General features: G+C 38.1%; 1 pseudogene; it reads right to left on the reverse strand.

Annotated features, from left to right (window-relative positions):
• Positions 1-232: 232 nt before the first annotated feature.
• On the reverse strand, positions 233-331 carry LOC142842794 (U6 spliceosomal RNA; annotated as a pseudogene).
• Positions 332-14504: the final 14173 nt, after the last annotated feature.

A 14504-nucleotide genomic window follows, 5' to 3' on the forward strand; every position in this document is an offset into this window, starting at 1 on the left:
GTTAATATTCTGTTTTACAGACCTGCCCATTGGTAAGAGTGGGATGTGAAGTCTTCCACTATTAGTGTGTGGGGTTTAATGTGTGACTTAAGTTTTAGGAGTGTTTCTTTTACATATGAGGGTGCCCTTGTATTTGTGGCATAGATGTTCAGTATTGAGATTTTCTCTTGATGGATTTTTCCTGTGACAATATGAAATGTCCTTCTTTGTCTCTTTTGATTGATTTTAGTTCAGAAATAAGGAACTCTTTTCAAATTTACATCACTCAGGAGCTATTCTTATCTTCTCTGTATCATTCCAATTTTAGTATAGGTGCTGCTGCTCTTAAAACATTTCCTATCTATTGATTAAATAATTGTTTTCCTACATGGATTATTACAAAAGAGAATTTCGTTTTGTAGGGTATTGTAATGATTTTGTCTGGAATTACATGAAAGTTATACATAACATTTTTTGTAACTGGATATTATTTTCTATTTGGTTTCATAATGGAAGATTAAAGATATATAGTAATATTGCATACATATACACACAGATAAAAATTTTTTTTGAGAAACTGTTTTCACCAAATTACCAGGCTGACCAGAAACACATAATTCTGCCTCTTGAATGCTGAGATTCCAGTTATACAAAACTATTATTTATTTCAAGGTCTATTCTTATTATTAAACAATGCAATTGTAGATTTTCTGAAAATATGGCTAGTTTATCTTTTCCGTGCTTATTTATAGAATCATTGGTTGTTTTGCTTTTTGGAGATGGTTGAAACTGTGCTCAAAAGAGCATGCTGGCTTGTTGTCATCAAATTCAGTGTCATTCTTTATCACTATGAACTTTTATAAGATACCATTTTCAGGCTATCATAATTTCATCCAGTTCTAGTTATCAAAATTCCTTTGTCTTAGTTTCTTTTTTACTTATTTATCTCAGACAGAAATTTGCTAAAATATTTTACTATATTGTTATGGAGTAGCTTTTTTGTGCACTGTGAAGATGTGTCTTTGACAAGGTGCCTTCTGATTGGTTTAAAAGGCTGACTGGCCAATAGCTAAGCAGCTGGGGGTGAGGCAGGAAAGTTAAACTGAGAGAACACTGGGAAGAAGGGTGGAGGTACAGGCAGCCATGAGGAGATGTGGAGAGAAACAAGATGAACATGCCGTGCTGAAAAAAGATACTGCCAAGTGGCAGAGCTTAGATAAGAAATATGGCTTAATTTAAGTTGCGAGAGTTAGTTAGTAATAAGCCTAAGCTATCTACCGAGAATTTGTAATTAATATTAAGTCTCTGTGTGGTTATTTGGGAGCTGGCTGGTAGGACAGAACTGTTCAGTGGTCCTGACAATACACTCTGTCATATAAATAGATTTCAAACTTCTTAAAAATTCAAGCAAATCTTGCATTTTGTATTTTGTATTTGTTAAGTTGATACACATTCATTTTTTAAGAAATTACTTGCAAGACCACATCTTAGGAAATTACATGGCAACTAGTTATTCAATTTTGTTTTAAAATGGGATTTTGTTTTTCCTAACAAGCATGCCAACATTGTTTCAGCCTCTTCCATTACTATGACATATCTTTTAAACACCTTTGTCTTTAAACTTTCTGCATGTTTTTGTTCAAGTTACAATACTTATACTACTTGAATGTAACTGCCAAATTCATTTACTCCACACCAAGGATTTGGTAGGTGAATATTCTCTTCAGTTTGCTTTTCAATTAGCATAAATAGTAAATTCAATTTTCATTCAAATCTGTACTTCTTAATATTTATATTTCCTACTAAGCAATAGTAGATATTTTAGCATAATTTCCCAATGAGTAATTTGTGATGTTTCTCATTTAGTTATTTTAGCCAGTAAGTTGATAACTCCACCTTTATGACACAAAGTTATTTGAAAAGTATATTTAATTTACTTCACGAGGGTATTTTAGCATATTCAATTATTTTGTTTCCCCCCCAGTTTCCTATCTGCTGATCAGTTTTGTAGGTTAGCTAGACTGGACAACAGCAGATAGCTGATACAATGCCTTTTCAGGGTATGTTTGAGAAGATGTCTCTTCCCAGATCAGCTCTGGCATCAGTGGGGTAAATAAGGAAGATGTGCCATCACCAGTGTGGGTGGGGGCATCATTCAGTTTGTGCGTGGCCCACTCTGGTAGAAACAGAATGCAGAGTGAGGCATAATTTTTCCTCTCTGGAGCCTGCACAACAATCTCCTCAGGACTCTCTGGGAACTCACCCATCTCCTCCTCAAGCACCTCAACTGTGACAAAGACACTTGCTACCATTCCTGACAACCTGAGTTAGTTCAATCACCGGCTCCCACATGATGGGGAGAACCAAAAAATGTCACAGTTTGCTGGTGAATGTGTACACACACATGCACACATGCACACACACTAAATTAAAATGTAGTATAGAACATTTTAAGAAAATGGCTTAAAGATAAATGATCTCAGATATAAGTCTGAAAATACCATTTTTTTCCTGCACTTACTGCTGAATAGCAGTTTAATTAAGTATGGTTTCTTTGTTGACAGTTTTCTTGTCCCTTCCATCTGTGCTTAGGAATAATTATTGAAATACACTGCTGTAAATGAGAAGCCTACCTCCTGCTTGATTGTGAATTCTAAGTAGTTTATCTTGGGGGTTCTGACAGATTCCATGAGTGTCATTTTATCTCGGAAGTGCTGAGATCAGCATTCTGAACCCATGTGTGGAACTTATTAAGGAATCCCTGCATCCTCTTGACTTCTGTAGCTCCGTTAGCTTTTTACCTCTCCAGTTGTCCTAACCCTCCAAGCTACCCTACTGGAACTTCTTTGCTGATTTTTGTTAAGTGTTTGAACTGTATTCTCAGTGAATCCCTTTTCTATCCATCCTTTTAGTCATCTTGTAATTGTTTCCATTTTTTATCTCTTATATATTCTACATTTTATTTAAATGCCATTCTTTTTCAGTTTGTGGATACTGCTGTGGAAGGACCCTTCTGTATGCTGTGAACATATGTTTTTCTCGTTGGTTAATAATAAAAGCTGGTTTGCCCTATAGGCAGGCAGAATAAGCCTGGGCAAGAAAGTCAAATGGCGATACACAAGGAGGAGGGCTGAATCTGGTGACATATGCGGCTGCCTAAGGAACAAGATGTCAGAGAACCAGTAAGCTACAGGCCATGAAGTGATGTATAGATTAATAGAAATATATTAATTTAAATGTTAGGGGTAGTTAATAATAACCCTGAACTATAGACCAAACATTCTATAATTAATATTAGCTTTTGTGTGTTTATTTGAAATTGTGCAGTTGGGACAAAAGAAAAGCTCTGCCTCCATTTAGAGGATACGTAAACAGTCTTTTTTATTCTTTGTTTATTAAACGGAGTTATGTTTCATTTTGTCTTGACAGTTCTTAACACATCTGACTTCAAAACTCTAGCTCTGGCTGGGTGGTGGTGGCACATGCCTTTAATTCCAGCACTCGGGGTAGAGACAGGTGGATCTCTGTGACTTTGCCTCCAGTCTAGTTCCAGGACAGGCTCGAAAGCTACAAAGAAAGTTTGTTTTGAAAAACCAAAAATAAGGAGAAGAAGAAGAAGAAGAAGAAGAAGAAGAAGAAGAAGAAGAAGAAGAAGAAAAAGAAAAAGAAAAGAAAAAAACCCAAACAAACAACAACAACAAACTTTAGCTCTGACTTTTTAAAGCAAGCTCAAATTAATTACAATGGTCTCAAATTGTAAGTATTGATTTTCTTTTCTTCATTTTCATTTTCTTTCTTTCTTTTTTCTTTTTCCTTTTTTCCCTCGTTTTTTAAGACAGGTTTTGTTGTGTAGCCCTTGCTGTCCTGGAACTTACTCTGAAGATCAGGCTGGCCTCGAACTCACAGAGATCTACTTGCCTCTGTATCCCAAGTGCTGGAATTAAAGGTGTGCATCACTACTATCCTGGTAGTATTCTATTTCTTTATGCATTTATAATTTTCACCTCTTTTTTCTCTCCTTTTTATGACTTCAGCCTTCCTCTACTACTTCTCATTATTACATTTTTTTTGTGTGAGTGGTCATGTATGTGCTGATACAGCTGTGTGGGCACATGTGTATGTATGTGATAAATAGGGCTCAGCCAGTCACACACTGAAGTATCATCCAATCATAGACTCCCAGGAGATCACGACACACTCATGTAGAACAAATGTTAACTATGTTAACTGTATCCAATTATATGTTTTTATTTTATTTTTTTAATGTGCCTTCCTTTGGTTATACACATAATCAACACATGTGGTAGAATAAGGCATTTAGAACTGAATTATTTTTAGCCTGAATGATGCCTAGCTTTAGAATTTTTTTCTTCAAGTAAACTTTATGAAATTTATCACACAGTTTTCTTTGCATTTTGTGTACACTGAGAGACTAGCTCTTGGGAAAGACCTGGGGTGCTTACTCTTAGTTCTAAAATTTGGGAGGGGAAAGCACTTGGGTTAGAGTTCAGGGTCAATTTCAGGTACCGGGCAAGTATGAGGCTAGCCTGAGCTACAGAAAGCTTCTCAAAAAGCAAAAACAAACAAGAGCTATTATTTTATGAAAGATGACATAGATCCAGCAAGGGCATATAAGTTTTCTCAAGTTGACTCCCAAGGAGTTTTTTTGGGTCTTTCTTGCATTTCTTTTAAAACAATATAAGCTGCTAAAATAAAATGGCTTCATTTCCAGTGTTACCCACCAAAGACACAACATTAACTTTTTCTTCCAAAAGGATATTGCCCGGTGGTCATTTTACACTGTAAAATTGGGGTTGACGTTTACAACAGCAAAGGGTGCGTTACATCTGGAGGATGTGAAGGTAGAACCTTCAGAATTTAAAAAGCAGAATGGCAGATAAGATGGTTGGAAGAGAAGTTTATAGAGATCAAATGTCATGTGTTCTATGCAGTATTTTTCTCTTCTTTGTCTGTCTTGCAAAGTGCTAAAATAATTCTTTAGTGTGTAAAATATCAACTCATCTTAAATCTTCTGGATACAAATCTAACATATAATCCTGCAATTTGCAAGACTCTCTTATTTACTGTCTGCTTCCATCTGAAAAGACAACTTATTAGTATTGTGTGTGCCACAGGACTTGTGGGGACGTTAGCAGGCAACTATATGGCGTGGTTCTCTCCCCTTCCACCATTCCATGAGTTCTGGAAACTCTCTTTGGAAAGCTTGCGAGACCGTCGCTTTACCCAGGCATTGTCTCGCTGGTTTCCTGTTTGTGTTGTTTGTTATTGTTTTTATTTAGCAGAGGAAGTCACACTGATTCTAGTTATAAAGAGAAGACTAAAGACTTGAGCTGTTCTACAGAGCAATTTAATCTCAATAATCAACTAGCTAAATAGATATCATTCAGAGGCAGAGACACCATGGTGCACATTCGAGAGCATTTAAGTGAACTCATTTCTAATCTCTCCCCCGTTGACAATAGGCAAATATTGATACTGGGTGCTACAATGCACAAGGCAAAAGAGAATGATTTTCATGGCTATTGAAAAAAAGCCACTGGAGTCGCTTTGCCAGTTGTTGGTTCCTTTTATCTCTCTGAATTGGCTTTTGTTTCAAGCTTTGTCTCTTAGTTAGAGGCAATTTATACAGAAAAAAAAAGAGGCTTTCATTTGCATATTCTGTTGCATTCAAAGCATGTTTCCTTGGAAACTTTGGTTGTCTGAGACAGATATTTACATAAACAATGTTTTCATCAAAGCTAATGCTTCCACAAAAGGGGGATATTAATAGTTTGTCTTGAATAAACACCGAGTTAGCACTAAAACACTCTACCCCAACATCTACGGGAACTGGCAGATTTAGAGACCTTCATCAAGAATATGAAATCATTAAAAAACCTTTTATAATAATACTAGGTTGCATGCTCTATACATTATGAAATAATACTCCTTGTACTTGGACCAGGCATAGGTCCATCCAAGCAATAGGAAGACAGAGACAGGTGGATCTCGGTGAGTTGCAGTCAGCTAGGGCTACCCAGTAAGACTCATGTCTCAAAGAAAACAAAACAAAACAAAACAAGACAAATACTTTCTACTAATTCACAACTAGCAGTTAATTAAAGTGACAACTTGAGGTAAGCCATCAGTGTTGGTACATGGTTTAGCTGGTAGAGTTTGCCTAGCATGCAGCCTCCAGGTTCGATCCCCAGCACCCCCTAAACAGGATGTGGTGTAGACACTTGTAATCCAAGTACTTGGGAAGTGGAGGCAGGAGAATCAGTACTTCAAGACAATCCTCAGCTACTGAAAGGTTTGAGGCCGGCCTGAGATACATAAAACCTTGTCAGAACCAAATTACATAAGTCAATTTTAAAAATAAAACTGAGCTTTAGGGAAGGAAGAAATAAACAAAACGTTTGCCAAAGACGACAGGGCCGATGTTGCCCACAGAGGTTAGAACTACAGCCGGTTTCTGTATCAGGCAAAAGCCCAGAGCCAGGTCTGACCTTAAGTGAAGACCAGTAAGGGCTTATAGTCAAGAAGCATTGATACGGAAAGCTTTGGATTCCATGGCAGCTTCTCTGTAGGCTCAGGGGGCTTTACCAGAAGTTCAGAGTCACACAGAACTCTGCTGAGTTAGAAACCTCTGCGTTCTTATCTTAGGGGTTCAAAGAATGAAACCAGGGACAACGCGACAGGGATTTCAGGAAGGAGGTTTATTCTAGAATTAGATGGGAGCTTACCAGAAAAAAGGCAGAGTTTTGTTGGAGGATGGCGTCCCAGGAAGTTGTACCAAACTGCTAGTCTAGGGCTCTTTAAAGGTCTGGAGGTAGAAACTGAGGTGTGGTGCGGGCAAGGGAGATAAATGGCTCTGTCCAGTAGGCTGAAGCAGGGTGTATCCAGATGCCTCCTCTCGCCTAAGTCTTGCCTTCCTCGATAGATTTCAGGATCCGCTGCCCAGGTAGGCCGGAGAGACAAGGAGAAATCAGCTCTCTCCCATTTCTGGTATCCCTGTGTTCTGTCAGAAAATAGGACATTTTGCCAAAGCATTTCCTTCAGCATCTCTCACCTTCAGTAAGGACAGAGCTACCCAGAAGGCTAGAGATATTTCCAGCTTCCAGGCACAGAAAATCTATTTATGACCACAGTTCCTTACCCAAATCTGCCTGACCGGTTCCTACCTCCCATTCTTGTCGTTTGAGTGGAAAATCCCAGAGAGGAAACAAATGGCAAGTAATAAGTAACTTGGTGGACGATCTCTAAGGGCGGGGATGGGGGGGGAGGCAAATGCACAAAGGGAATCAGATGCCAGTGACAGGGGACTTTTGCTCAAGTCAATTTGTGGTGTTCTTGTTCAAATCAAACTCTACAAGGAGAAGAAGGGAATCACAAGCCTGGGTTTCCTCAGATGAAGGACTCAGTGGCACCAGTCCAGAGTTCTGGCTAAAGGAGAAAATCTTTGTCAATGCACACATCAACATTACACGTTAAGTTAAAACCAATGATTTCGCACTCATTTGCACGATCTTTGATGGTGATCCAAGACTATTACTTTGATGTCTGCTGAGAAAAGCATCACATTTTCTTCCTTATATAAACACATCCGTGATGTACTTTATGATTTCCAGTTTTATTTTCTTTAAATTTAGTATTGGAGTCCATGTACTTGGGGGAAAAAAAAGACCGAGTGGAACTTCCTTCTAGATTTTATTTCCAAAACCCTTGTCAATATTTAAGTTTCCTTGCTTGTCAAACAACAGTGAGTATATGTTAGGCATTAACATTTGTGGAAGTCTTCAAAGCATTTAACTTAGTTTACACAGCAAATCCACCGTCAATCACATTTCATCAATTTGCATACCACTTAATTTAATTACATAATTGTAGTCAGAAGTACAACTAGCATAAACAGTTCAGGAAATTCAGCTCAATTTTAGTAGGCACACGTTTCTACTTCTAGGAGTATATCTATTTAAAAAAGAACCAGAGCAATCTACTGAGTACTTACACTTATCATTTAAAACATGTCTGAGACCAAGCGGTCTCTGATTCAAGGGTTTCATTGCCATAAAATGGCTTTTTAAAAATGTTATTTTTAAGTCTTTACAGATACTAGACAGAAAAAGAAAAGATCACTCCTTGGTAGACCACCAGCAGTGGGGTCCAAGGAGGTGTAGCCAGAATGAAGTAAAAATTCTTAAGATAAAACTTAAGAGAAATAAAAAAAATGTTACCTATAATCACTCTATTCATATCTTCCATTCAGACCTCCTATTTTGAAAGAGGAAACAATCTAGTCTCGTGGGATTTCACTCCTTTGGTGCAAGGCAGAGTTCTTTTTGAAAGTTCATTCCTTTGATTGGTGGAAACTGAAATTCCTTTGGGCATTTTGTTTGGGGGTGAATGCTGCATCATGCATAGTTCTAGTGATTGACCAAAGCGGGACATCATATTAATGCAGAGGGAACAGACACATGGGAACAGAGGAAGCTGGGGTGAACTGGGGTCTTTGATGGAGACACTCAGTTGCTTATTATATACAGTTGAAGAGAAAGGCCAGGTTAATGCGTGCACCTGAACAAGGAGGTAGATTTATTACATACACGTAAACAAGGAGGCAGAGTTATTATCTACAGTTGGAAGAGGGGAACTATTTAGCTAATCTCATCAGAAGCAGTCTATAGAGGAGGAATCTTCTGGCAGTAAATAATCTAGGTGTGAAAGTTATTGTGGATAGATGCTGCATACATCGGCAACATTTCCACTCAGACTAGAGGAAGACTTCGCCATCCCTTTGAGTCTCACTTGAGGGGAAGGCTTACCACACATGGCTCTGAAGCTTTGGTCCTTGACAGGGAGGACCCAGGGAGCAAAGACTTCACTCATTCCCTACTGGTGAGCTTCAAGTTGCACTTTTGACCTTGAATAGCTGTTTTGTAGGGTTTCAGACTCGGATCAAGATTACCTAGTTATATGTCCTCTTACAAGACAAGGCTTTTTACTTTCTATTTTTTGAATAGTTTCAGTACACTTACAGTATTTAAACTTGAACAACTCCCCTTCTGAATTAAATGTCTGCACAGTGTTTTTTTCAAGTCTTATTTATATATGTATGTATTTATTTATTTTTACGTGCACCTGTGTTTTGCCTTCATCATGTACTGCATGCATGCTTGGTACCAGCATTTTGAAGTTACAGATAGTTGTGAGCAACCATGTGATTGCTGGGAGCTGAACCTAGGTCCTCAGCAAGAACAGATAATGCTCTAAACTATTAGGCTATCTGTCCCTTATAGTTTATGGATTTATTTAATTTTTTAATTTTATGAGTCCATGGTTGAAAATGTGTGTTATATGGGTGAAGATGTGACCAGGCCTTTTGCAATGGAAATTACAGGCATTAGATGAGTGTGTTCCTTCACTTTTTCTATCGACTCTGACTATGCAGACATTAATCAGGAATTCATTCTAGCTGAAGGTCTTCTCCAAAATGGCTCCCTGAGCAGAAGAATTGTGGATAGTATTTAGGATGTAGTGGATACTAGCTAGTATTTTTTTTATAGTAGGAGCAACAAAGGTAACTTAATCTGTAGTGTTGTAGATCTTAGAGAGTTATAGGGCCTTTCTCAGTCGAGATGTGCTTGACTCAGAATACAAGTATGAGATCGAAAAGTCACCAAAATCCAATCTGAGATAGTACTTCTTTAGTGCATTGTCCCAAGATGATAGTTAAAAACATGGATGTACGTAAGAATAAGCAAAGCAAAAGCAGATTAAACAAAGGAAAATTAAGGGAACGTGAAATATTAGGAAAAGTAAGAAACTCAGAAAGATGGAGGAATTCAGGGAGAATGAGAGAAATTTCAGAGAGTGGGGTGCTCCCAAAAGAGGGGAAAAACCAGCTACCTAGTTTCTTTTTTAGGGACATTTCATAGCAGAAACTGGACAAACACTAGGGTCATTTCTCTTGAGATTTGTGGATTTTCTCTGCATATTGTGGGCTAAACCAATGAGAGCAAAGGAGGATCATACCCTCAACCAATGAGAGCAGAAGGGGATCATACCCTGAACCAATGAGAGCAGAAGGGGATCATACCCTGAACTAATGAGAGCAGAGTAGGATTCTATCCAGAGCCAATGAAGACAGAAGAGGATTGTTGGTGTGGGAGGATCTTCTGTCTATGCATTGCTTTTATTGGTTAATTAATAAAAAAACTGCTTTGGATCTATAGCAGGGCAGAACTTAGGTGGGCAGAGAAGATGGACCTGAATGCTGGGAGGAAGAAAGGCTAAGTCAGGAGACACCATGGAGGCTCCACCAGAGATAGATGTGCTGACACTTTGCTGGGTAGGCCATGACCTCGTCGTTATGCACAGATTACTAGAAATGGGTTAAATTAAGATGTAAGAGTTAGCCAATAAGAAGTTAGAGCTAATGGGCCAAGCAGTGTTTTAATTAATATAGTTTGTGTGTGATTATTCTGGGTCTAAGCTAGGTGGGTGGACGGGAACCAACAAGCGGCCCTCATTGCAACAGATTATATCCTAACCAATGAGAGCAGAGGAGGATCATACCCTGAGCCAATGAGAGCAGAGGAAGATCATACCCTGAGCCAATAAGAATAGAAGAGGATCCCACCCTGAACCCATGAGAGCAGAGTAGGATTATATCTTGAGCCAATGAGAGTCAAAGAGCATTATACATTCTACATGGACCCTCCTGGTTGAGTCAGAGAGACCATCACATTTTGCTCTTGCACTGCTTGCAGTTAGGAAGGTGGTCAGGTGTTGAAGCCCCGCCCCACCATTGTCCATCTCTTTTTTCTGCTTTGTTAACTGCTCTTAACAGTTAACAAGCTCAATCAAGTTGCTCTTGCCAGTTGTTGACCTTGTAGGTGTTGCTGGGATGCTGACTGTGGCTTGTGTCTTGTTAACTACCAATTACACTCTGCTTTCTTTATTTTCACATCTATATGGGCATAACTGCAGCTTTATTATGGGCCTTTCTTCCTTTATTCCCATGGAACTCTCACTCCTGCCTCAGTATTGGTTATTTGACTAGTTATTTCTTATTTATGCATGGTGGTGTGATTTAGGGAGAAAGCTTTAAAAGTCAGCAAACTTAATCAGTGTTTTTCTTCTAGTTTTTACACTGCAATGTTTCTTCTCCACAAAACATAAATGCCGCTGTGCTTACTGTAAGTTGATATATTAGTAATTTATTATTTTTGTCAAAAAAGTAATAATTTAGTAATAAGGTATATATTCATCCCATTTCTTCTCGGTACTAAAAACCAACCTTCAAAAACTTAAATTTTCTTTCAATGACCAGGTTAATAAATCTAGCTAATGTTTTTAAAGAATATTATGTCATGGCACTACAAAAATAAGTCATAAAGAAATTTAGAGAAAGCTCCTTTATTTGGCTTATTTTACTTTATAAAGTAGACTGTGGCTCTATTCAAATAAACCCAAATGTAAATGTGTCCAATGCAGTAAAACATTCATTACAACATCCCATTATGCCAGAAAATAAAATACCATTTTATTTTCCAATTTTGCATTTTCCTATTTCTTCGCAAAATACAAAACAAAACAATGAAAACTTTTGCTTTGGTTGTGGTCTTTGTAACTATTGTGATCTCAAATTGAAGAATTTTAGGTGAAGTGGAAACATCTGTGTATGTGTTAAATAAGTGACGGAATGAGCTTGGACTCTAATAGAAAGATACAACATCCTTTGTGATGTCTATTAAAAATAGAAGTTCAGTTGAAGCCATCCATTTTTCCCTCTCTGTGCTTTTAGCTTTTGACCTTCTCCATAATCCTTATGTCTGAGAAGAAGCCGGCTTCCAGTTTTAGTCAATTAGGGGAGACAGGCCAGAGTCCACTGAAAACTTCATGCCAGAGGAGGGTTTCTTGCCTCATCCTCAAATTCCTCTGGAGCTGCGCTCTGTTCCTCAAGTCAAGAACTTTCACTGTGAGCCCCCAAATCTCCCACAAAGAAAGACAGATGACCAGAAAAGAGGCATTGCCCCCTAACCCCCACCCCATCTCTCAGAAAGGGAAAAAAGGAACATAAGAGCCCAGGTGGAAAACTTCGATGCTGTGTTTGGTAAACTAAAGGAAATTGTCCAAATCAATACACTCATTACTTTGTTTACTTCCATATAAGAAAACAGCGACATGAGAGCTGATGAGCCGAGGGCTGTACTTTCTGTTTCTTGTCTTGGTTTTCTTTCTAATCTTTTGTTTACTTTCTCCTTCTGCTAGTCTAGCTTCTGATCTTTTATTTCTTCCTTCCTCTTCTCTCAGCCCCAGTCTTCTAAAATAACCCCCTTTCATGTGATATTCTGGATAATGCTTCTCTTTGATTGCTCATATGAGCTGAATACAGACATGTCATGCATTCATTTCAAAACAAGGGAATAACACCGGATCCTGGAGGATGAGATCCCCTTTGACTTTTCGAATAAAAGGAAAAAGCGCTTGGGAGAGAACCTTCAACCCAACTCGGGGTTTAATCAACATAAATCCCATTTCCCTTTCCTGTTAAAGCCTTCCATATTTCTTGGACCCTTTATAGATGGAGATATGAAACAAATTTCAAACTTAAGATATATAACCTAAAAAAATCTTGCAATTTTTATTATGTTGTTTTTCAGAAAACTGATTTGTTACTTTTTTCATGGTAAGGCTAATTTATCAGTATGTATTATGAATGGCTGTTACAAAGGTGACTTGAACTTTACTCTTATATGGCATCTTCAGTAAAAGTCATACTTTTTAAGAGAAGAGTTAAGACAAGGAGAAAAGAAAAGTCCTTAACTTTTTCTCAGCAGAAAATATAGAAAGACAAATGTATAAGAAAAAGTAGACAAAATTGAGCTCCTGAAATTTACAGAGATGCCTCTCATGAAGTCTCTGAGCTAGCAGGGTCCTCAAGTGTCATTGTTTGTGTGGGCTGCGCAACAAATAAGGTGGCTACAAACAATAAAATTGGGTTACATTTCTTGAGGCTCTAGAATTCAATAGTAAGGCTCTGTTAGCCCCAGTGCTTGGTGAAGCCGTCTTCTTGGTCTATAATGATGTGATCATCACCCGCTGGAAGAAGAGCACTGAACACTTTGTTTACTGTTATGTCCATCAGTCCCATCTGTGGGGGCTCACACCCATGACTCAGCCATCTTCCAAAAGCTCCACCCATGAATGCCATCATATTGAGACTCAAATTTCAACCTACAAATTTTAGGGCATGTATACATTCAGACCATAGCAAAGGTATTCACAATTGCCTTGGATGGTTAGTCTTGCTCCCTGGCAAAGAGGCGAGGAGACCCCTGTAAATTTGTATTAAATGGAAAAGGTGCAGGACCTTTCTCCATCTCTTCCCAGATGCCTTTACCTTAAACTAGTCACCTCTCAGAAGTGACAGACTTTGCTGTGGCACACCCTGTTGCTGGCCTCCACTGTCAGGATAACTTAGGCCTAGAGTCATAGATGTAAGATAGCAAAGGGGCCAAGTGAGAGCAGATGAACTGGAAGGAAGCGTGGAAGCAGAAGAGAGGTGTGATCCCAGACTGTCAAGATCCTCATCTATGCTGCTATGCACAGGAGAAAAAAATCTGTGTCCAAAACAAGTAGAATGGACTTTGGGTCTTACATAACAGGATTTTGGAGAGATTTTTGAAAGAAGGCTACTTAAAATCTATATAATTAAATTTTGGACAAAATAATTTTCTGCTTCTTGGTATAAGACAAAAATTATTTTTGAATCATGTCTTTTGAGATGGATTCTCCAATTTCTTTGTAACAGCTCTGAATATTATTTGTGACTCTTCCTCAACATTAACTTTGTTTTAAATTATTTTTCAGGCCTATACTCATACTTATATAAAAATAGTTTCATAGTGTGATGGCAGAACTTGATTGTACAGATAATGTGTGTGTTAGCTTTAGGGTGAAATTGGCTTTCTTGTGTTATATGGCTCATAAATATGTCTATTAATCCTATAAATGCTATAGCATTTACTGGGTTTTATTTTTGTTTTCAGAGTAAAATCTATACTTATGATGCAAAAACCATGTGATTTATAAGAGGTAAGTTCACACGCACATCACTTCTAAACAAGCAATCACCAAAACGGTAAGAGATTGATGCTTCCTCTTTCATTAGCCGGTCCTCTGAAACAGGGGACTGATAAATTCTGAAATAGTTTCTGAAGTATTTTACACCATTCCCCCATTTCTTTAAGTGAAAATTCTTTTAAACAATTGGAAAACATATCAAGTCCCACAACCCATTTAACACTGTTGTCAAAATCGCTCAGCTCCGCATGGAAGTGTTCTTTAGCTCCCGCTCTCAGAGGTGACAGGTTATCTATTACTTTATTCTTCAGTCTTTCACCTTAGTTTCCATTTGAGTGGCTTATTTTCTGTTGACAAATGAAAAGTTAAACCATCAGTTTTTGTCTCGCTGATGACACGGAGTGATGATTTTTTAAAAAAGCCTAGAAGAAATG

Source organism: Microtus pennsylvanicus, chromosome 1, assembly GCF_037038515.1.
Source record: "Microtus pennsylvanicus isolate mMicPen1 chromosome 1, mMicPen1.hap1, whole genome shotgun sequence".
NCBI classification, from domain to species: domain Eukaryota; kingdom Metazoa; phylum Chordata; class Mammalia; order Rodentia; family Cricetidae; genus Microtus; species Microtus pennsylvanicus.